Below are 19699 nucleotides of genomic sequence, written 5' to 3'. Positions count from 1 at the left end.
CTCCCTTGTGCTCTGTATATCAATGCAATTCGTATACCTTCTGCAGGAATCTCGCAGAATGGTAGCATTTGCTTACGCCTCTTCACATGGATAACGTGCATGCACACTGTAGCGAGGCTCGTAAACGAATGACATCGCCAAGCATGACATTATACTACAAAATGCATACAAACCAATGTTCTGCCTATGCATTCAGAAAACCTCTGAGGCCAGTAGAATACTTGTCATAGGTTGTAGAACATCCCTTTCATTCAGTGTACTGCCATGTGTTAGATGCTGCTCGAGATAGCTCCGCTCCTTGCAGGAAGGTTTAAAAAATGAATGCCTTCTGTGAGGTTCGAACTCACGACCCCTGGTTTACGAGACCAGTGCTCTACCACTGAGCTAAGAAGGCGGCAGCTTAGCGTTTGTGAGCTATCCCCAAATTGTTACTTCATCATACTGAATCTTGCAGCCCTCGACCAGATATCGGATTTGGCACACAGCTGCTGCTGGGGGTGTCCACATTGCCGTTTTCCAAATCTCTTGAATGTTTCGCCCTTACGATCGAGGACGAGCGTCGGCCCACCAAAAGTTAGCGGTCTGCACAATCCTGACCTAGTGCACAGCTTGTGGGATAGCGTGGCTCGACTGCGAAATGCGCCTTTCGGCTCCTCTCTCTGGCTACAGTGCGCTGTTGTCCACAGTGGCACTGGCGTTGCCCATGGGGCTTCATGTAAGGCGACTGCACGTCGCTCGGCCAACAGCGGCCTACTGCAGACCGACACTTAAGACACACCAAATACAAATCGACATCGAGAGACAGGCCATGTCATGTGGCACTCGCGACGTATATGCTGAAATTGAATGTAAAGAATACGTCTTTTGTAGCGGGCGCCCCTCTACTGCAGTGTCACACATGACGAATAAAAAGGAAAACAGCAGAACGTCTGTGTAGGGCCATGTTTTTACCTACAGTGTCACTTGGCTGAATGTGTATAAGGCTCTGTGGCATCACTCAAACGCAGCCAAATTGTCACACTAGCTGTGTATCTCTAACAAAGTTGACGTATGTCCTCACCTCGGTGCCGGTTAAAACGATTTCGCCCCCAGGTGGGCTCGAACCACCAACCTTTCGGTTAACAGCCGAACGCGCTAGCCGATTGCGCCACGGAGGCCTTGACTTTGGCTCCCTTGTGCTCTGTATATCAATGCAATTCGTATACCTTCTGCAGGAATCTCGCAGAATGGTAGCATTTGCTTACGCCTCTTCACATGGATAACGTGCATGCACACTGTAGCGAGGCTCGTAAACGAATGACATCGCCAAGCATGACATTATACTACAAAATGCATACAAACCAATGTTCTGCCTATGCATTCAGAAAACCTCTGAGGCCAGTAGAATACTTGTCATAGGTTGTAGAACATCCCTTTCATTCAGTGTACTGCCATGTGTTAGATGCTGCTCGAGATAGCTCCGCTCCTTGCAGGAAGGTTTAAAAAATGAATGCCTTCTGTGAGGTTCGAACTCACGACCCCTGGTTTACGAGACCAGTGCTCTACCACTGAGCTAAGAAGGCGGCAGCTTAGCGTTTGTGAGCTATCCCCAAATTGTTACTTCATCATACTGAATCTTGCAGCCCTCGACCAGATATCGGATTTGGCACACAGCTGCTGCTGGGGGTGTCCACATTGCCGTTTTCCAAATCTCTTGAATGTTTCGCCCTTACGATCGACGACGAGCGTCGGCCCACCAAAAGTTAGCGGTCTGCACAATCCTGACCTAGTGCACAGCTTGTGGGATAGCGTGGCTCGACTGCGAAATGCGCCTTTCGGCTCCTCTCTCTGGCTACAGTGCGCTGTTGTCCACAGTGGCACTGGCGTTGCCCATGGGGCTTCATGTAAGGCGACTGCACGTCGCTCGGCCAACAGCGGCCTACTGCAGACCGACACTTAAGACACACCAAATACAAATCGACATCGAGAGACAGGCCATGTCATGTGGCACTCGCGACGTATATGCTGAAATTGAATGTAAAGAATACGTCTTTTGTAGCGGGCGCCCCTCTACTGCAGTGTCACACATGACGAATAAAAAGGAAAACAGCAGAACGTCTGTGTAGGGCCATGTTTTTACCTACAGTGTCACTTGGCTGAATGTGTATAAGGCTCTGTGGCATCACTCAAACGCAGCCAAATTGTCACACTAGCTGTGTATCTCTAACAAAGTTGACGTATGTCCTCACCTCGGTGCCGGTTAAAACGATTTCGCCCCCAGGTGGGCTCGAACCACCAACCTTTCGGTTAACAGCCGAACGCGCTAGCCGATTGCGCCACGGAGGCCTTGACTTTGGCTCCCTTGTGCTCTGTATATCAATGCAATTCGTATACCTTCTGCAGGAATCTCGCAGAATGGTAGCATTTGCTTACGCCTCTTCACATGGATAACGTGCATGCACACTGTAGCGAGGCTCGTAAACGAATGACATCGCCAAGCATGACATTATACTACAAAATGCATACAAACCAATGTTCTGCCTATGCATTCAGAAAACCTCTGAGGCCAGTAGAATACTTGTCATAGGTTGTAGAACATCCCTTTCATTCAGTGTACTGCCATGTGTTAGATGCTGCTCGAGATAGCTCCGCTCCTTGCAGGAAGGTTTAAAAAATGAATGCCTTCTGTGAGGTTCGAACTCACGACCCCTGGTTTACGAGACCAGTGCTCTACCACTGAGCTAAGAAGGCGGCAGCTTAGCGTTTGTGAGCTATCCCCAAATTGTTACTTCATCATACTGAATCTTGCAGCCCTCGACCAGATATCGGATTTGGCACACAGCTGCTGCTGGGGGTGTCCACATTGCCGTTTTCCAAATCTCTTGAATGTTTCGCCCTTACGATCGACGACGAGCGTCGGCCCACCAAAAGTTAGCGGTCTGCACAATCCTGACCTAGTGCACAGCTTGTGGGATAGCGTGGCTCGACTGCGAAATGCGCCTTTCGGCTCCTCTCTCTGGCTACAGTGCGCTGTTGTCCACAGTGGCACTGGCGTTGCCCATGGGGCTTCATGTAAGGCGACTGCACGTCGCTCGGCCAACAGCGGCCTACTGCAGACCGACACTTAAGACACACCAAATACAAATCGACATCGAGAGACAGGCCATGTCATGTGGCACTCGCGACGTATATGCTGAAATTGAATGTAAAGAATACGTCTTTTGTAGCGGGCGCCCCTCTACTGCAGTGTCACACATGACGAATAAAAAGGAAAACAGCAGAACGTCTGTGTAGGGCCATGTTTTTACCTACAGTGTCACTTGGCTGAATGTGTATAAGGCTCTGTGGCATCACTCAAACGCAGCCAAATTGTCACACTAGCTGTGTATCTCTAACAAAGTTGACGTATGTCCTCACCTCGGTGCCGGTTAAAACGATTTCGCCCCCAGGTGGGCTCGAACCACCAACCTTTCGGTTAACAGCCGAACGCGCTAGCCGATTGCGCCACGGAGGCCTTGACTTTGGCTCCCTTGTGCTCTGTATATCAATGCAATTCGTATACCTTCTGCAGGAATCTCGCAGAATGGTAGCATTTGCTTACGCCTCTTCACATGGATAACGTGCATGCACACTGTAGCGAGGCTCGTAAACGAATGACATCGCCAAGCATGACATTATACTACAAAATGCATACAAACCAATGTTCTGCCTATGCATTCAGAAAACCTCTGAGGCCAGTAGAATACTTGTCATAGGTTGTAGAACATCCCTTTCATTCAGTGTACTGCCATGTGTTAGATGCTGCTCGAGATAGCTCCGCTCCTTGCAGGAAGGTTTAAAAAATGAATGCCTTCTGTGAGGTTCGAACTCACGACCCCTGGTTTACGAGACCAGTGCTCTACCACTGAGCTAAGAAGGCGGCAGCTTAGCGTTTGTGAGCTATCCCCAAATTGTTACTTCATCATACTGAATCTTGCAGCCCTCGACCAGATATCGGATTTGGCACACAGCTGCTGCTGGGGGTGTCCACATTGCCGTTTTCCAAATCTCTTGAATGTTTCGCCCTTACGATCGAGGACGAGCGTCGGCCCACCAAAAGTTAGCGGTCTGCACAATCCTGACCTAGTGCACAGCTTGTGGGATAGCGTGGCTCGACTGCGAAATGCGCCTTTCGGCTCCTCTCTCTGGCTACAGTGCGCTGTTGTCCACAGTGGCACTGGCGTTGCCCATGGGGCTTCATGTAAGGCGACTGCACGTCGCTCGGCCAACAGCGGCCTACTGCAGACCGACACTTAAGACACACCAAATACAAATCGACATCGAGAGACAGGCCATGTCATGTGGCACTCGCGACGTATATGCTGAAATTGAATGTAAAGAATACGTCTTTTGTAGCGGGCGCCCCTCTACTGCAGTGTCACACATGACGAATAAAAAGGAAAACAGCAGAACGTCTGTGTAGGGCCATGTTTTTACCTACAGTGTCACTTGGCTGAATGTGTATAAGGCTCTGTGGCATCACTCAAACGCAGCCAAATTGTCACACTAGCTGTGTATCTCTAACAAAGTTGACGTATGTCCTCACCTCGGTGCCGGTTAAAACGATTTCGCCCCCAGGTGGGCTCGAACCACCAACCTTTCGGTTAACAGCCGAACGCGCTAGCCGATTGCGCCACGGAGGCCTTGACTTTGGCTCCCTTGTGCTCTGTATATCAATGCAATTCGTATACCTTCTGCAGGAATCTCGCAGAATGGTAGCATTTGCTTACGCCTCTTCACATGGATAACGTGCATGCACACTGTAGCGAGGCTCGTAAACGAATGACATCGCCAAGCATGACATTATACTACAAAATGCATACAAACCAATGTTCTGCCTATGCATTCAGAAAACCTCTGAGGCCAGTAGAATACTTGTCATAGGTTGTAGAACATCCCTTTCATTCAGTGTACTGCCATGTGTTAGATGCTGCTCGAGATAGCTCCGCTCCTTGCAGGAAGGTTTAAAAAATGAATGCCTTCTGTGAGGTTCGAACTCACGACCCCTGGTTTACGAGACCAGTGCTCTACCACTGAGCTAAGAAGGCGGCAGCTTAGCGTTTGTGAGCTATCCCCAAATTGTTACTTCATCATACTGAATCTTGCAGCCCTCGACCAGATATCGGATTTGGCACACAGCTGCTGCTGGGGGTGTCCACATTGCCGTTTTCCAAATCTCTTGAATGTTTCGCCCTTACGATCAAGGACGAGCGTCGGCCCACCAAAAGTTAGCGGTCTGCACAATCCTGACCTAGTGCACAGCTTGTGGGATAGCGTGGCTCGACTGCGAAATGCGCCTTTCGGCTCCTCTCTCTGGCTACAGTGCGCTGTTGTCCACAGTGGCACTGGCGTTGCCCATGGGGCTTCATGTAAGGCGACTGCACGTCGCTCGGCCAACAGCGGCCTACTGCAGACCGACACTTAAGACACACCAAATACAAATCGACATCGAGAGACAGGCCATGTCATGTGGCACTCGCGACGTATATGCTGAAATTGAATGTAAAGAATACGTCTTTTGTAGCGGGCGCCCCTCTACTGCAGTGTCACACATGACGAATAAAAAGGAAAACAGCAGAACGTCTGTGTAGGGCCATGTTTTTACCTACAGTGTCACTTGGCTGAATGTGTATAAGGCTCTGTGGCATCACTCAAACGCAGCCAAATTGTCACACTAGCTGTGTATCTCTAACAAAGTTGACGTATGTCCTCACCTCGGTGCCGGTTAAAACGATTTCGCCCCCAGGTGGGCTCGAACCACCAACCTTTCGGTTAACAGCCGAACGCGCTAGCCGATTGCGCCACGGAGGCCTTGACTTTGGCTCCCTTGTGCTCTGTATATCAATGCAATTCGTATACCTTCTGCAGGAATCTCGCAGAATGGTAGCATTTGCTTACGCCTCTTCACATGGATAACGTGCATGCACACTGTAGCGAGGCTCGTAAACGAATGACATCGCCAAGCATGACATTATACTACAAAATGCATACAAACCAATGTTCTGCCTATGCATTCAGAAAACCTCTGAGGCCAGTAGAATACTTGTCATAGGTTGTAGAACATCCCTTTCATTCAGTGTACTGCCATGTGTTAGATGCTGCTCGAGATAGCTCCGCTCCTTGCAGGAAGGTTTAAAAAATGAATGCCTTCTGTGAGGTTCGAACTCACGACCCCTGGTTTACGAGACCAGTGCTCTACCACTGAGCTAAGAAGGCGGCAGCTTAGCGTTTGTGAGCTATCCCCAAATTGTTACTTCATCATACTGAATCTTGCAGCCCTCGACCAGATATCGGATTTGGCACACAGCTGCTGCTGGGGGTGTCCACATTGCCGTTTTCCAAATCTCTTGAATGTTTCGCCCTTACGATCGACGACGAGCGTCGGCCCACCAAAAGTTAGCGGTCTGCACAATCCTGACCTAGTGCACAGCTTGTGGGATAGCGTGGCTCGACTGCGAAATGCGCCTTTCGGCTCCTCTCTCTGGCTACAGTGCGCTGTTGTCCACAGTGGCACTGGCGTTGCCCATGGGGCTTCATGTAAGGCGACTGCACGTCGCTCGGCCAACAGCGGCCTACTGCAGACCGACACTTAAGACACACCAAATACAAATCGACATCGAGAGACAGGCCATGTCATGTGGCACTCGCGACGTATATGCTGAAATTGAATGTAAAGAATACGTCTTTTGTAGCGGGCGCCCCTCTACTGCAGTGTCACACATGACGAATAAAAAGGAAAACAGCAGAACGTCTGTGTAGGGCCATGTTTTTACCTACAGTGTCACTTGGCTGAATGTGTATAAGGCTCTGTGGCATCACTCAAACGCAGCCAAATTGTCACACTAGCTGTGTATCTCTAACAAAGTTGACGTATGTCCTCACCTCGGTGCCGGTTAAAACGATTTCGCCCCCAGGTGGGCTCGAACCACCAACCTTTCGGTTAACAGCCGAACGCGCTAGCCGATTGCGCCACGGAGGCCTTGACTTTGGCTCCCTTGTGCTCTGTATATCAATGCAATTCGTATACCTTCTGCAGGAATCTCGCAGAATGGTAGCATTTGCTTACGCCTCTTCACATGGATAACGTGCATGCACACTGTAGCGAGGCTCGTAAACGAATGACATCGCCAAGCATGACATTATACTACAAAATGCATACAAACCAATGTTCTGCCTATGCATTCAGAAAACCTCTGAGGCCAGTAGAATACTTGTCATAGGTTGTAGAACATCCCTTTCATTCAGTGTACTGCCATGTGTTAGATGCTGCTCGAGATAGCTCCGCTCCTTGCAGGAAGGTTTAAAAAATGAATGCCTTCTGTGAGGTTCGAACTCACGACCCCTGGTTTACGAGACCAGTGCTCTACCACTGAGCTAAGAAGGCGGCAGCTTAGCGTTTGTGAGCTATCCCCAAATTGTTACTTCATCATACTGAATCTTGCAGCCCTCGACCAGATATCGGATTTGGCACACAGCTGCTGCTGGGGGTGTCCACATTGCCGTTTTCCAAATCTCTTGAATGTTTCGCCCTTACGATCGAGGACGAGCGTCGGCCCACCAAAAGTTAGCGGTCTGCACAATCCTGACCTAGTGCACAGCTTGTGGGATAGCGTGGCTCGACTGCGAAATGCGCCTTTCGGCTCCTCTCTCTGGCTACAGTGCGCTGTTGTCCACAGTGGCACTGGCGTTGCCCATGGGGCTTCATGTAAGGCGACTGCACGTCGCTCGGCCAACAGCGGCCTACTGCAGACCGACACTTAAGACACACCAAATACAAATCGACATCGAGAGACAGGCCATGTCATGTGGCACTCGCGACGTATATGCTGAAATTGAATGTAAAGAATACGTCTTTTGTAGCGGGCGCCCCTCTACTGCAGTGTCACACATGACGAATAAAAAGGAAAACAGCAGAACGTCTGTGTAGGGCCATGTTTTTACCTACAGTGTCACTTGGCTGAATGTGTATAAGGCTCTGTGGCATCACTCAAACGCAGCCAAATTGTCACACTAGCTGTGTATCTCTAACAAAGTTGACGTATGTCCTCACCTCGGTGCCGGTTAAAACGATTTCGCCCCCAGGTGGGCTCGAACCACCAACCTTTCGGTTAACAGCCGAACGCGCTAGCCGATTGCGCCACGGAGGCCTTGACTTTGGCTCCCTTGTGCTCTGTATATCAATGCAATTCGTATACCTTCTGCAGGAATCTCGCAGAATGGTAGCATTTGCTTACGCCTCTTCACATGGATAACGTGCATGCACACTGTAGCGAGGCTCGTAAACGAATGACATCGCCAAGCATGACATTATACTACAAAATGCATACAAACCAATGTTCTGCCTATGCATTCAGAAAACCTCTGAGGCCAGTAGAATACTTGTCATAGGTTGTAGAACATCCCTTTCATTCAGTGTACTGCCATGTGTTAGATGCTGCTCGAGATAGCTCCGCTCCTTGCAGGAAGGTTTAAAAAATGAATGCCTTCTGTGAGGTTCGAACTCACGACCCCTGGTTTACGAGACCAGTGCTCTACCACTGAGCTAAGAAGGCGGCAGCTTAGCGTTTGTGAGCTATCCCCAAATTGTTACTTCATCATACTGAATCTTGCAGCCCTCGACCAGATATCGGATTTGGCACACAGCTGCTGCTGGGGGTGTCCACATTGCCGTTTTCCAAATCTCTTGAATGTTTCGCCCTTACGATCGACGACGAGCGTCGGCCCACCAAAAGTTAGCGGTCTGCACAATCCTGACCTAGTGCACAGCTTGTGGGATAGCGTGGCTCGACTGCGAAATGCGCCTTTCGGCTCCTCTCTCTGGCTACAGTGCGCTGTTGTCCACAGTGGCACTGGCGTTGCCCATGGGGCTTCATGTAAGGCGACTGCACGTCGCTCGGCCAACAGCGGCCTACTGCAGACCGACACTTAAGACACACCAAATACAAATCGACATCGAGAGACAGGCCATGTCATGTGGCACTCGCGACGTATATGCTGAAATTGAATGTAAAGAATACGTCTTTTGTAGCGGGCGCCCCTCTACTGCAGTGTCACACATGACGAATAAAAAGGAAAACAGCAGAACGTCTGTGTAGGGCCATGTTTTTACCTACAGTGTCACTTGGCTGAATGTGTATAAGGCTCTGTGGCATCACTCAAACGCAGCCAAATTGTCACACTAGCTGTGTATCTCTAACAAAGTTGACGTATGTCCTCACCTCGGTGCCGGTTAAAACGATTTCGCCCCCAGGTGGGCTCGAACCACCAACCTTTCGGTTAACAGCCGAACGCGCTAGCCGATTGCGCCACGGAGGCCTTGACTTTGGCTCCCTTGTGCTCTGTATATCAATGCAATTCGTATACCTTCTGCAGGAATCTCGCAGAATGGTAGCATTTGCTTACGCCTCTTCACATGGATAACGTGCATGCACACTGTAGCGAGGCTCGTAAACGAATGACATCGCCAAGCATGACATTATACTACAAAATGCATACAAACCAATGTTCTGCCTATGCATTCAGAAAACCTCTGAGGCCAGTAGAATACTTGTCATAGGTTGTAGAACATCCCTTTCATTCAGTGTACTGCCATGTGTTAGATGCTGCTCGAGATAGCTCCGCTCCTTGCAGGAAGGTTTAAAAAATGAATGCCTTCTGTGAGGTTCGAACTCACGACCCCTGGTTTACGAGACCAGTGCTCTACCACTGAGCTAAGAAGGCGGCAGCTTAGCGTTTGTGAGCTATCCCCAAATTGTTACTTCATCATACTGAATCTTGCAGCCCTCGACCAGATATCGGATTTGGCACACAGCTGCTGCTGGGGGTGTCCACATTGCCGTTTTCCAAATCTCTTGAATGTTTCGCCCTTACGATCGAGGACGAGCGTCGGCCCACCAAAAGTTAGCGGTCTGCACAATCCTGACCTAGTGCACAGCTTGTGGGATAGCGTGGCTCGACTGCGAAATGCGCCTTTCGGCTCCTCTCTCTGGCTACAGTGCGCTGTTGTCCACAGTGGCACTGGCGTTGCCCATGGGGCTTCATGTAAGGCGACTGCACGTCGCTCGGCCAACAGCGGCCTACTGCAGACCGACACTTAAGACACACCAAATACAAATCGACATCGAGAGACAGGCCATGTCATGTGGCACTCGCGACGTATATGCTGAAATTGAATGTAAAGAATACGTCTTTTGTAGCGGGCGCCCCTCTACTGCAGTGTCACACATGACGAATAAAAAGGAAAACAGCAGAACGTCTGTGTAGGGCCATGTTTTTACCTACAGTGTCACTTGGCTGAATGTGTATAAGGCTCTGTGGCATCACTCAAACGCAGCCAAATTGTCACACTAGCTGTGTATCTCTAACAAAGTTGACGTATGTCCTCACCTCGGTGCCGGTTAAAACGATTTCGCCCCCAGGTGGGCTCGAACCACCAACCTTTCGGTTAACAGCCGAACGCGCTAGCCGATTGCGCCACGGAGGCCTTGACTTTGGCTCCCTTGTGCTCTGTATATCAATGCAATTCGTATACCTTCTGCAGGAATCTCGCAGAATGGTAGCATTTGCTTACGCCTCTTCACATGGATAACGTGCATGCACACTGTAGCGAGGCTCGTAAACGAATGACATCGCCAAGCATGACATTATACTACAAAATGCATACAAACCAATGTTCTGCCTATGCATTCAGAAAACCTCTGAGGCCAGTAGAATACTTGTCATAGGTTGTAGAACATCCCTTTCATTCAGTGTACTGCCATGTGTTAGATGCTGCTCGAGATAGCTCCGCTCCTTGCAGGAAGGTTTAAAAAATGAATGCCTTCTGTGAGGTTCGAACTCACGACCCCTGGTTTACGAGACCAGTGCTCTACCACTGAGCTAAGAAGGCGGCAGCTTAGCGTTTGTGAGCTATCCCCAAATTGTTACTTCATCATACTGAATCTTGCAGCCCTCGACCAGATATCGGATTTGGCACACAGCTGCTGCTGGGGGTGTCCACATTGCCGTTTTCCAAATCTCTTGAATGTTTCGCCCTTACGATCGAGGACGAGCGTCGGCCCACCAAAAGTTAGCGGTCTGCACAATCCTGACCTAGTGCACAGCTTGTGGGATAGCATGGCTCGACTGCGAAATGCGCCTTTCGGCTCCTCTCTCTGGCTACAGTGCGCTGTTGTCCACAGTGGCACTGGCGTTGCCCATGGGGCTTCATGTAAGGCGACTGCACGTCGCTCGGCCAACAGCGGCCTACTGCAGACCGACACTTAAGACACACCAAATACAAATCGACATCGAGAGACAGGCCATGTCATGTGGCACTCGCGACGTATATGCTGAAATTGAATGTAAAGAATACGTCTTTTGTAGCGGGCGCCCCTCTACTGCAGTGTCACACATGACGAATAAAAAGGAAAACAGCAGAACGTCTGTGTAGGGCCATGTTTTTACCTACAGTGTCACTTGGCTGAATGTGTATAAGGCTCTGTGGCATCACTCAAACGCAGCCAAATTGTCACACTAGCTGTGTATCTCTAACAAAGTTGACGTATGTCCTCACCTCGGTGCCGGTTAAAACGATTTCGCCCCCAGGTGGGCTCGAACCACCAACCTTTCGGTTAACAGCCGAACGCGCTAGCCGATTGCGCCACGGAGGCCTTGACTTTGGCTCCCTTGTGCTCTGTATATCAATGCAATTCGTATACCTTCTGCAGGAATCTCGCAGAATGGTAGCATTTGCTTACGCCTCTTCACATGGATAACGTGCATGCACACTGTAGCGAGGCTCGTAAACGAATGACATCGCCAAGCATGACATTATACTACAAAATGCATACAAACCAATGTTCTGCCTATGCATTCAGAAAACCTCTGAGGCCAGTAGAATACTTGTCATAGGTTGTAGAACATCCCTTTCATTCAGTGTACTGCCATGTGTTAGATGCTGCTCGAGATAGCTCCGCTCCTTGCAGGAAGGTTTAAAAAATGAATGCCTTCTGTGAGGTTCGAACTCACGACCCCTGGTTTACGAGACCAGTGCTCTACCACTGAGCTAAGAAGGCGGCAGCTTAGCGTTTGTGAGCTATCCCCAAATTGTTACTTCATCATACTGAATCTTGCAGCCCTCGACCAGATATCGGATTTGGCACACAGCTGCTGCTGGGGGTGTCCACATTGCCGTTTTCCAAATCTCTTGAATGTTTCGCCCTTACGATCGAGGACGAGCGTCGGCCCACCAAAAGTTAGCGGTCTGCACAATCCTGACCTAGTGCACAGCTTGTGGGATAGCGTGGCTCGACTGCGAAATGCGCCTTTCGGCTCCTCTCTCTGGCTACAGTGCGCTGTTGTCCACAGTGGCACTGGCGTTGCCCATGGGGCTTCATGTAAGGCGACTGCACGTCGCTCGGCCAACAGCGGCCTACTGCAGACCGACACTTAAGACACACCAAATACAAATCGACATCGAGAGACAGGCCATGTCATGTGGCACTCGCGACGTATATGCTGAAATTGAATGTAAAGAATACGTCTTTTGTAGCGGGCGCCCCTCTACTGCAGTGTCACACATGACGAATAAAAAGGAAAACAGCAGAACGTCTGTGTAGGGCCATGTTTTTACCTACAGTGTCACTTGGCTGAATGTGTATAAGGCTCTGTGGCATCACTCAAACGCAGCCAAATTGTCACACTAGCTGTGTATCTCTAACAAAGTTGACGTATGTCCTCACCTCGGTGCCGGTTAAAACGATTTCGCCCCCAGGTGGGCTCGAACCACCAACCTTTCGGTTAACAGCCGAACGCGCTAGCCGATTGCGCCACGGAGGCCTTGACTTTGGCTCCCTTGTGCTCTGTATATCAATGCAATTCGTATACCTTCTGCAGGAATCTCGCAGAATGGTAGCATTTGCTTACGCCTCTTCACATGGATAACGTGCATGCACACTGTAGCGAGGCTCGTAAACGAATGACATCGCCAAGCATGACATTATACTACAAAATGCATACAAACCAATGTTCTGCCTATGCATTCAGAAAACCTCTGAGGCCAGTAGAATACTTGTCATAGGTTGTAGAACATCCCTTTCATTCAGTGTACTGCCATGTGTTAGATGCTGCTCGAGATAGCTCCGCTCCTTGCAGGAAGGTTTAAAAAATGAATGCCTTCTGTGAGGTTCGAACTCACGACCCCTGGTTTACGAGACCAGTGCTCTACCACTGAGCTAAGAAGGCGGCAGCTTAGCGTTTGTGAGCTATCCCCAAATTGTTACTTCATCATACTGAATCTTGCAGCCCTCGACCAGATATCGGATTTGGCACACAGCTGCTGCTGGGGGTGTCCACATTGCCGTTTTCCAAATCTCTTGAATGTTTCGCCCTTACGATCGAGGACGAGCGTCGGCCCACCAAAAGTTAGCGGTCTGCACAATCCTGACCTAGTGCACAGCTTGTGGGATAGCGTGGCTCGACTGCGAAATGCGCCTTTCGGCTCCTCTCTCTGGCTACAGTGCGCTGTTGTCCACAGTGGCACTGGCGTTGCCCATGGGGCTTCATGTAAGGCGACTGCACGTCGCTCGGCCAACAGCGGCCTACTGCAGACCGACACTTAAGACACACCAAATACAAATCGACATCGAGAGACAGGCCATGTCATGTGGCACTCGCGACGTATATGCTGAAATTGAATGTAAAGAATACGTCTTTTGTAGCGGGCGCCCCTCTACTGCAGTGTCACACATGACGAATAAAAAGGAAAACAGCAGAACGTCTGTGTAGGGCCATGTTTTTACCTACAGTGTCACTTGGCTGAATGTGTATAAGGCTCTGTGGCATCACTCAAACGCAGCCAAATTGTCACACTAGCTGTGTATCTCTAACAAAGTTGACGTATGTCCTCACCTCGGTGCCGGTTAAAACGATTTCGCCCCCAGGTGGGCTCGAACCACCAACCTTTCGGTTAACAGCCGAACGCGCTAGCCGATTGCGCCACGGAGGCCTTGACTTTGGCTCCCTTGTGCTCTGTATATCAATGCAATTCGTATACCTTCTGCAGGAATCTCGCAGAATGGTAGCATTTGCTTACGCCTCTTCACATGGATAACGTGCATGCACACTGTAGCGAGGCTCGTAAACGAATGACATCGCCAAGCATGACATTATACTACAAAATGCATACAAACCAATGTTCTGCCTATGCATTCAGAAAACCTCTGAGGCCAGTAGAATACTTGTCATAGGTTGTAGAACATCCCTTTCATTCAGTGTACTGCCATGTGTTAGATGCTGCTCGAGATAGCTCCGCTCCTTGCAGGAAGGTTTAAAAAATGAATGCCTTCTGTGAGGTTCGAACTCACGACCCCTGGTTTACGAGACCAGTGCTCTACCACTGAGCTAAGAAGGCGGCAGCTTAGCGTTTGTGAGCTATCCCCAAATTGTTACTTCATCATACTGAATCTTGCAGCCCTCGACCAGATATCGGATTTGGCACACAGCTGCTGCTGGGGGTGTCCACATTGCCGTTTTCCAAATCTCTTGAATGTTTCGCCCTTACGATCGACGACGAGCGTCGGCCCACCAAAAGTTAGCGGTCTGCACAATCCTGACCTAGTGCACAGCTTGTGGGATAGCGTGGCTCGACTGCGAAATGCGCCTTTCGGCTCCTCTCTCTGGCTACAGTGCGCTGTTGTCCACAGTGGCACTGGCGTTGCCCATGGGGCTTCATGTAAGGCGACTGCACGTCGCTCGGCCAACAGCGGCCTACTGCAGACCGACACTTAAGACACACCAAATACAAATCGACATCGAGAGACAGGCCATGTCATGTGGCACTCGCGACGTATATGCTGAAATTGAATGTAAAGAATACGTCTTTTGTAGCGGGCGCCCCTCTACTGCAGTGTCACACATGACGAATAAAAAGGAAAACAGCAGAACGTCTGTGTAGGGCCATGTTTTTACCTACAGTGTCACTTGGCTGAATGTGTATAAGGCTCTGTGGCATCACTCAAACGCAGCCAAATTGTCACACTAGCTGTGTATCTCTAACAAAGTTGACGTATGTCCTCACCTCGGTGCCGGTTAAAACGATTTCGCCCCCAGGTGGGCTCGAACCACCAACCTTTCGGTTAACAGCCGAACGCGCTAGCCGATTGCGCCACGGAGGCCTTGACTTTGGCTCCCTTGTGCTCTGTATATCAATGCAATTCGTATACCTTCTGCAGGAATCTCGCAGAATGGTAGCATTTGCTTACGCCTCTTCACATGGATAACGTGCATGCACACTGTAGCGAGGCTCGTAAACGAATGACATCGCCAAGCATGACATTATACTACAAAATGCATACAAACCAATGTTCTGCCTATGCATTCAGAAAACCTCTGAGGCCAGTAGAATACTTGTCATAGGTTGTAGAACATCCCTTTCATTCAGTGTACTGCCATGTGTTAGATGCTGCTCGAGATAGCTCCGCTCCTTGCAGGAAGGTTTAAAAAATGAATGCCTTCTGTGAGGTTCGAACTCACGACCCCTGGTTTACGAGACCAGTGCTCTACCACTGAGCTAAGAAGGCGGCAGCTTAGCGTTTGTGAGCTATCCCCAAATTGTTACTTCATCATACTGAATCTTGCAGCCCTCGACCAGATATCGGATTTGGCACACAGCTGCTGCTGGGGGTGTCCACATTGCCGTTTTCCAAATCTCTTGAATGTTTCGCCCTTACGATCGAGGACGAGCGTCGGCCCACCAAAAGTTAGCGGTCTGCACAATCCTGACCTAGTGCACAGCTTGTGGGATAGCGTGGCTCGACTGCGAAATGCGCCTTTCGGCTCCTCTCTCTGGCTACAGTGCGCTGTTGTCCACAGTGGCACTGGCGTTGCCCATGGGGCTTCATGTAAGGCGACTGCACGTCGCTCGGCCAACAGCGGCCTACTGCAGACCGACACTTAAGACACACCAAATACAAATCGACATCGAGAGACAGGCCATGTCATGTGGCACTCGCGACGTATATGCTGAAATTGAATGTAAAGAATACGTCTTTTGTAGCGGGCGCCCCTCTACTGCAGTGTCACACATGACGAATAAAAAGGAAAACAGCAGAACGTCTGTGTAGGGCCATGTTTTTACCTACAGTGTCACTTGGCTGAATGTGTATAAGGCTCTGTGGCATCACTCAAACGCAGCCAAATTGTCACACTAGCTGTGTATCTCTAACAAAGTTGACGTATGTCCTCACCTCGGTGCCGGTTAAAACGATTTCGCCCCCAGGTGGGCTCGAACCACCAACCTTTCGGTTAACAGCCGAACGCGCTAGCCGATTGCGCCACGGAGGCCTTGACTTTGGCTCCCTTGTGCTCTGTATATCAATGCAATTCGTATACCTTCTGCAGGAATCTCGCAGAATGGTAGCATTTGCTTACGCCTCTTCACATGGATAACGTGCATGCACACTGTAGCGAGGCTCGTAAACGAATGACATCGCCAAGCATGACATTATACTACAAAATGCATACAAACCAATGTTCTGCCTATGCATTCAGAAAACCTCTGAGGCCAGTAGAATACTTGTCATAGGTTGTAGAACATCCCTTTCATTCAGTGTACTGCCATGTGTTAGATGCTGCTCGAGATAGCTCCGCTCCTTGCAGGAAGGTTTAAAAAATGAATGCCTTCTGTGAGGTTCGAACTCACGACCCCTGGTTTACGAGACCAGTGCTCTACCACTGAGCTAAGAAGGCGGCAGCTTAGCGTTTGTGAGCTATCCCCAAATTGTTACTTCATCATACTGAATCTTGCAGCCCTCGACCAGATATCGGATTTGGCACACAGCTGCTGCTGGGGGTGTCCACATTGCCGTTTTCCAAATCTCTTGAATGTTTCGCCCTTACGATCGAGGACGAGCGTCGGCCCACCAAAAGTTAGCGGTCTGCACAATCCTGACCTAGTGCACAGCTTGTGGGATAGCGTGGCTCGACTGCGAAATGCGCCTTTCGGCTCCTCTCTCTGGCTACAGTGCGCTGTTGTCCACAGTGGCACTGGCGTTGCCCATGGGGCTTCATGTAAGGCGACTGCACGTCGCTCGGCCAACAGCGGCCTACTGCAGACCGACACTTAAGACACACCAAATACAAATCGACATCGAGAGACAGGCCATGTCATATGGCACTCGCGACGTATATGCTGAAATTGAATGTAAAGAATACGTCTTTTGTAGCGGGCGCCCCTCTACTGCAGTGTCACACATGACGAATAAAAAGGAAAACAGCAGAACGTCTGTGTAGGGCCATGTTTTTACCTACAGTGTCACTTGGCTGAATGTGTATAAGGCTCTGTGGCATCACTCAAACGCAGCCAAATTGTCACACTAGCTGTGTATCTCTAACAAAGTTGACGTATGTCCTCACCTCGGTGCCGGTTAAAACGATTTCGCCCCCAGGTGGGCTCGAACCACCAACCTTTCGGTTAACAGCCGAACGCGCTAGCCGATTGCGCCACGGAGGCCTTGACTTTGGCTCCCTTGTGCTCTGTATATCAATGCAATTCGTATACCTTCTGCAGGAATCTCGCAGAATGGTAGCATTTGCTTACGCCTCTTCACATGGATAACGTGCATGCACACTGTAGCGAGGCTCGTAAACGAATGACATCGCCAAGCATGACATTATACTACAAAATGCATACAAACCAATGTTCTGCCTATGCATTCAGAAAACCTCTGAGGCCAGTAGAATACTTGTCATAGGTTGTAGAACATCCCTTTCATTCAGTGTACTGCCATGTGTTAGATGCTGCTCGAGATAGCTCCGCTCCTTGCAGGAAGGTTTAAAAAATGAATGCCTTCTGTGAGGTTCGAACTCACGACCCCTGGTTTACGAGACCAGTGCTCTACCACTGAGCTAAGAAGGCGGCAGCTTAGCGTTTGTGAGCTATCCCCAAATTGTTACTTCATCATACTGAATCTTGCAGCCCTCGACCAGATATCGGATTTGGCACACAGCTGCTGCTGGGGGTGTCCACATTGCCGTTTTCCAAATCTCTTGAATGTTTCGCCCTTACGATCGACGACGAGCGTCGGCCCACCAAAAGTTAGCGGTCTGCACAATCCTGACCTAGTGCACAGCTTGTGGGATAGCGTGGCTCGACTGCGAAATGCGCCTTTCGGCTCCTCTCTCTGGCTACAGTGCGCTGTTGTCCACAGTGGCACTGGCGTTGCCCATGGGGCTTCATGTAAGGCGACTGCACGTCGCTCGGCCAACAGCGGCCTACTGCAGACCGACACTTAAGACACACCAAATACAAATCGACATCGAGAGACAGGCCATGTCATGTGGCACTCGCGACGTATATGCTGAAATTGAATGTAAAGAATACGTCTTTTGTAGCGGGCGCCCCTCTACTGCAGTGTCACACATGACGAATAAAAAGGAAAACAGCAGAACGTCTGTGTAGGGCCATGTTTTTACCTACAGTGTCACTTGGCTGAATGTGTATAAGGCTCTGTGGCATCACTCAAACGCAGCCAAATTGTCACACTAGCTGTGTATCTCTAACAAAGTTGACGTATGTCCTCACCTCGGTGCCGGTTAAAACGATTTCGCCCCCGGGTGGGCTCGAACCACCAACCTTTCGGTTAACAGCCGAACGCGCTAGCCGATTGCGCCACGGAGGCCTTGACTTTGGCTCCCTTGTGCTCTGTATATCAATGCAATTCGTATACCTTCTGCAGGAATCTCGCAGAATGGTAGCATTTGCTTACGCCTCTTCACATGGATAACGTGCATGCACACTGTAGCGAGGCTCGTAAACGAATGACATCGCCAAGCATGACATTATACTACAAAATGCATACAAACCAATGTTCTGCCTATGCATTCAGAAAACCTCTGAGGCCAGTAGAATACTTGTCATAGGTTGTAGAACATCCCTTTCATTCAGTGTACTGCCATGTGTTAGATGCTGCTCGGGATAGCTCCGCTCCTTGCAGGAAGGTTTAAAAAATGAATGCCTTCTGTGAGGTTCGAACTCAAGACCCCTGGTTTACGAGACCAGTGCTCTACCACTTTTTTTTTTTTTTTTTTTAATGCCTGCAATTCAGTCTCAGCTCATTATGAGCAAGTTAATGCGTAATTATTATGCCTCTAACAAATATATCTATTGAAAAACTATTAAGGAACATCCACAACACAGCCACTTCAAAAGAAGTACACTACTGAAATTAAAATCCTAAAACATGACTGTATAATGTAGACTGCATACTGAAATAAGATTAAAACACGAAAACTTCAGTCCTGGTGTAGAGAAGAAACATACATAAAGGCGGCAAATCCAGAAACAGTATAAAAGAAAATGGCTCACACAGGTGACCTTAGCCAACACCCTCTCTTTCAAATGTCAGGCTAAGCATATTGGCAAAATCATCTCGGAGGCCTGGCAATCGCAAGCGCTGCCAGTAAGCAGTAAGCATGTACTGCTGAAACGCTAGGTGTCCATCCTCTTCATGACAACTGTTGACAAAATGTACGAAATGGCCAATCAACCAAATGACGTTATGGAGCTTCGTTCGCGGAAAAAAGGAAGAATCGGGCCGGACGATGATGTCAATAGTATAAGCGGCTTCAGCAGACCTAGTGACAAAAGCAAGTTGTTTCCTGAGCCAACGCCAATTAGCAAGGTGCCCACAGCAGGTTAATC

At 49.5% G+C, this 19699-nt stretch overlaps 32 non-coding genes across 32 annotated transcripts; all 32 read right to left on the bottom strand.

The window, feature by feature from the left end:
* Nucleotides 1-322: 322 nt before the first annotated feature.
* Nucleotides 323-394, bottom strand: Trnat-cgu. The gene has a single exon. It is a non-coding gene; the product is annotated as a tRNA-Thr (tRNA).
* Nucleotides 395-1083: 689 nt separating this feature from the next.
* On the bottom strand, nucleotides 1084-1157 carry Trnan-guu. The gene has a single exon. It is a non-coding gene; the product is annotated as a tRNA-Asn (tRNA).
* A 333-nt stretch (nucleotides 1158-1490) lies between these two features.
* Trnat-cgu lies at nucleotides 1491-1562 on the bottom strand. The gene has a single exon. It is a non-coding gene; the product is annotated as a tRNA-Thr (tRNA).
* A 689-nt stretch (nucleotides 1563-2251) lies between these two features.
* Trnan-guu lies at nucleotides 2252-2325 on the bottom strand. Its single transcript has one exon. It is a non-coding gene; the product is annotated as a tRNA-Asn (tRNA).
* A 333-nt stretch (nucleotides 2326-2658) lies between these two features.
* Nucleotides 2659-2730, bottom strand: Trnat-cgu. Its single transcript has one exon. It is a non-coding gene; the product is annotated as a tRNA-Thr (tRNA).
* Nucleotides 2731-3419: 689 nt separating this feature from the next.
* Nucleotides 3420-3493, bottom strand: Trnan-guu. Its single transcript has one exon. It is a non-coding gene; the product is annotated as a tRNA-Asn (tRNA).
* A 333-nt stretch (nucleotides 3494-3826) lies between these two features.
* On the bottom strand, nucleotides 3827-3898 carry Trnat-cgu. The gene has a single exon. It is a non-coding gene; the product is annotated as a tRNA-Thr (tRNA).
* Nucleotides 3899-4587: 689 nt separating this feature from the next.
* On the bottom strand, nucleotides 4588-4661 carry Trnan-guu. Its single transcript has one exon. It is a non-coding gene; the product is annotated as a tRNA-Asn (tRNA).
* Nucleotides 4662-4994: 333 nt separating this feature from the next.
* On the bottom strand, nucleotides 4995-5066 carry Trnat-cgu. The gene has a single exon. It is a non-coding gene; the product is annotated as a tRNA-Thr (tRNA).
* A 689-nt stretch (nucleotides 5067-5755) lies between these two features.
* On the bottom strand, nucleotides 5756-5829 carry Trnan-guu. Its single transcript has one exon. It is a non-coding gene; the product is annotated as a tRNA-Asn (tRNA).
* A 333-nt stretch (nucleotides 5830-6162) lies between these two features.
* On the bottom strand, nucleotides 6163-6234 carry Trnat-cgu. The gene has a single exon. It is a non-coding gene; the product is annotated as a tRNA-Thr (tRNA).
* A 689-nt stretch (nucleotides 6235-6923) lies between these two features.
* Trnan-guu lies at nucleotides 6924-6997 on the bottom strand. The gene has a single exon. It is a non-coding gene; the product is annotated as a tRNA-Asn (tRNA).
* Nucleotides 6998-7330: 333 nt separating this feature from the next.
* Nucleotides 7331-7402, bottom strand: Trnat-cgu. The gene has a single exon. It is a non-coding gene; the product is annotated as a tRNA-Thr (tRNA).
* A 689-nt stretch (nucleotides 7403-8091) lies between these two features.
* On the bottom strand, nucleotides 8092-8165 carry Trnan-guu. Its single transcript has one exon. It is a non-coding gene; the product is annotated as a tRNA-Asn (tRNA).
* Nucleotides 8166-8498: 333 nt separating this feature from the next.
* Nucleotides 8499-8570, bottom strand: Trnat-cgu. Its single transcript has one exon. It is a non-coding gene; the product is annotated as a tRNA-Thr (tRNA).
* Nucleotides 8571-9259: 689 nt separating this feature from the next.
* Nucleotides 9260-9333, bottom strand: Trnan-guu. The gene has a single exon. It is a non-coding gene; the product is annotated as a tRNA-Asn (tRNA).
* Nucleotides 9334-9666: 333 nt separating this feature from the next.
* Nucleotides 9667-9738, bottom strand: Trnat-cgu. The gene has a single exon. It is a non-coding gene; the product is annotated as a tRNA-Thr (tRNA).
* Nucleotides 9739-10427: 689 nt separating this feature from the next.
* On the bottom strand, nucleotides 10428-10501 carry Trnan-guu. The gene has a single exon. It is a non-coding gene; the product is annotated as a tRNA-Asn (tRNA).
* Nucleotides 10502-10834: 333 nt separating this feature from the next.
* Trnat-cgu lies at nucleotides 10835-10906 on the bottom strand. The gene has a single exon. It is a non-coding gene; the product is annotated as a tRNA-Thr (tRNA).
* A 689-nt stretch (nucleotides 10907-11595) lies between these two features.
* Nucleotides 11596-11669, bottom strand: Trnan-guu. Its single transcript has one exon. It is a non-coding gene; the product is annotated as a tRNA-Asn (tRNA).
* Nucleotides 11670-12002: 333 nt separating this feature from the next.
* Trnat-cgu lies at nucleotides 12003-12074 on the bottom strand. The gene has a single exon. It is a non-coding gene; the product is annotated as a tRNA-Thr (tRNA).
* A 689-nt stretch (nucleotides 12075-12763) lies between these two features.
* Nucleotides 12764-12837, bottom strand: Trnan-guu. The gene has a single exon. It is a non-coding gene; the product is annotated as a tRNA-Asn (tRNA).
* Nucleotides 12838-13170: 333 nt separating this feature from the next.
* Nucleotides 13171-13242, bottom strand: Trnat-cgu. Its single transcript has one exon. It is a non-coding gene; the product is annotated as a tRNA-Thr (tRNA).
* A 689-nt stretch (nucleotides 13243-13931) lies between these two features.
* Trnan-guu lies at nucleotides 13932-14005 on the bottom strand. The gene has a single exon. It is a non-coding gene; the product is annotated as a tRNA-Asn (tRNA).
* Nucleotides 14006-14338: 333 nt separating this feature from the next.
* Nucleotides 14339-14410, bottom strand: Trnat-cgu. Its single transcript has one exon. It is a non-coding gene; the product is annotated as a tRNA-Thr (tRNA).
* A 689-nt stretch (nucleotides 14411-15099) lies between these two features.
* On the bottom strand, nucleotides 15100-15173 carry Trnan-guu. Its single transcript has one exon. It is a non-coding gene; the product is annotated as a tRNA-Asn (tRNA).
* A 333-nt stretch (nucleotides 15174-15506) lies between these two features.
* Nucleotides 15507-15578, bottom strand: Trnat-cgu. The gene has a single exon. It is a non-coding gene; the product is annotated as a tRNA-Thr (tRNA).
* Nucleotides 15579-16267: 689 nt separating this feature from the next.
* Trnan-guu lies at nucleotides 16268-16341 on the bottom strand. Its single transcript has one exon. It is a non-coding gene; the product is annotated as a tRNA-Asn (tRNA).
* Nucleotides 16342-16674: 333 nt separating this feature from the next.
* Trnat-cgu lies at nucleotides 16675-16746 on the bottom strand. The gene has a single exon. It is a non-coding gene; the product is annotated as a tRNA-Thr (tRNA).
* Nucleotides 16747-17435: 689 nt separating this feature from the next.
* Nucleotides 17436-17509, bottom strand: Trnan-guu. The gene has a single exon. It is a non-coding gene; the product is annotated as a tRNA-Asn (tRNA).
* Nucleotides 17510-17842: 333 nt separating this feature from the next.
* On the bottom strand, nucleotides 17843-17914 carry Trnat-cgu. The gene has a single exon. It is a non-coding gene; the product is annotated as a tRNA-Thr (tRNA).
* Nucleotides 17915-18603: 689 nt separating this feature from the next.
* On the bottom strand, nucleotides 18604-18677 carry Trnan-guu. The gene has a single exon. It is a non-coding gene; the product is annotated as a tRNA-Asn (tRNA).
* Nucleotides 18678-19699: the final 1022 nt, after the last annotated feature.

This window comes from Schistocerca piceifrons, chromosome 5, assembly GCF_021461385.2.
Source record: "Schistocerca piceifrons isolate TAMUIC-IGC-003096 chromosome 5, iqSchPice1.1, whole genome shotgun sequence".
Lineage (NCBI taxonomy): Eukaryota > Metazoa > Arthropoda > Insecta > Orthoptera > Acrididae > Schistocerca > Schistocerca piceifrons.
This window is presented reverse-complemented; position numbering and strand designations above follow the sequence as displayed.